This window comes from Lactuca virosa, chromosome 7, assembly GCF_052849685.1.
Source record: "Lactuca virosa cultivar CGN04683 chromosome 7, Lactuca_virosa_CGN04683_v6, whole genome shotgun sequence".
Classification (NCBI taxonomy): Eukaryota; Viridiplantae; Streptophyta; class Magnoliopsida; order Asterales; family Asteraceae; genus Lactuca; species Lactuca virosa.
The window spans coordinates 248,148,969-248,150,387 of record NC_136432.1 but is presented as its reverse complement, the minus strand read 5'-3'; the positions used below and the strand labels follow the sequence as shown (position 1 = coordinate 248,150,387).

Below are 1,419 nucleotides of genomic sequence, written 5' to 3'. Positions count from 1 at the left end.
AATCTTTTAAATAGAAATAATAATGCTATTAGCGTATCATGATGAAAGGTTCAGTTCGCCACCTATGCAAAGTATCACCCTGCATTTGTTTGTGAAACCAAAAGTTAATCTTTATTTCCTTTCAAATTCTAGAAATGAATCAACATGAATGCTCATGCTCTCACCTAATTTTAATTTCTTGAAATGTACATATACATATATTTAGAATGAATTTCATATATAGATTAAATGGCAAAAGAAGTAATTAAGGAAAGTATGTGTACCTGAGCAAAGGAATAGAGCCTCCAAACATAGTAAGTATGTTCCTTAGAGCCAAGTTCAAACAAGAAACTAAAAAAGATGATTCCCACAAACCCTCTCCATTATAGCTTGCTCAAAAGCACAACCTCCATCAAGAACATAAAGAGCCATTGTATCAATTACTTTTCGAAGACGAATATCTTCAAGCAATACAACACTTATATCTGGCACATTGGGAGTAAGAACCTAAGCACCAAGGTTAAAATTGTCAATAATACATAAACACGAGATATGAAAAGAATTCTGACACAAAACCTACCAACTCAGAATTCTGACTTGGGACAGAAGTAACAGGAGGACCAGATGGACCAGACAAGATTACAGTGGCACCCTCCAAACCAAAACCAATAAATAAAAACAATATTCTAATCAGATACTGTTTTCAACCATTAAAACGTGTATATATATATATATATATATATATATATATATATATATATATATACACACACATTTTACACTAATACTAAATTTATAAAATACTATAAAAACACTACATGCATACCTCTTTACTCCTGATGGCCATTTGTCCTGGAGGAGGAGCAGGGAGTGATTGAAAGGTTCAGTTTGCCACCTATGTAAAGTATCACCCTGCATTTGAGAAACCAAAATTTATTCTTTCATTCAACATAATTTTTCTTTCAAATTCTGGAAACGAACATGACACATGGCAAAAGAAGTAATTAAGGAAAGTATGTGTACCTGAGCAAAGGAATAGAGCCTCCAATCATATCAAAAAGTATAAATGTATTGCATATTATCACTCTACAAAACATACAAAATATGAAATGGGCCAACTTCAAATGGAAAGAGTATGGATGAGTTTGTTACAATTGACAGGATGGGAGCTCAACCTGAGTCCTTTTCCTCAAACTGCAATAAACTCAAAGATGTGTCCTCTCTGGAGAAACAAACCCTTCCTTCAACCTGATGAAACCACAATATAAGTGTGAATACACCCAAGAATTTATAAATGATGAACAAACTTCATGCATTTATAGACAAGTAGAATATTATTTGATTGGGACTCAATTCTATTCTGGAATTGCTAAATCCATTCAGATTCAAGCCTGTGTTTGGAACGATTGAGGTTAATCGGAGTATTATGAACATATGTTT

At 33.0% G+C, this 1,419-nt stretch overlaps 1 long non-coding RNA gene across 1 annotated transcript; it reads right to left on the bottom strand.

Moving 5' to 3' along the window:
- Window positions 1–359: 359 nt before the first annotated feature.
- On the bottom strand, window positions 360–861 carry LOC145123798 (uncharacterized). Its single transcript, XR_013715329.1, has 3 exons — window positions 806–861; window positions 560–631; window positions 360–486 (listed from the first exon to the last, which is right to left on the bottom strand). It is a non-coding gene; the product is annotated as an uncharacterized LOC145123798 (long non-coding RNA).
- Window positions 862–1,419: the final 558 nt, after the last annotated feature.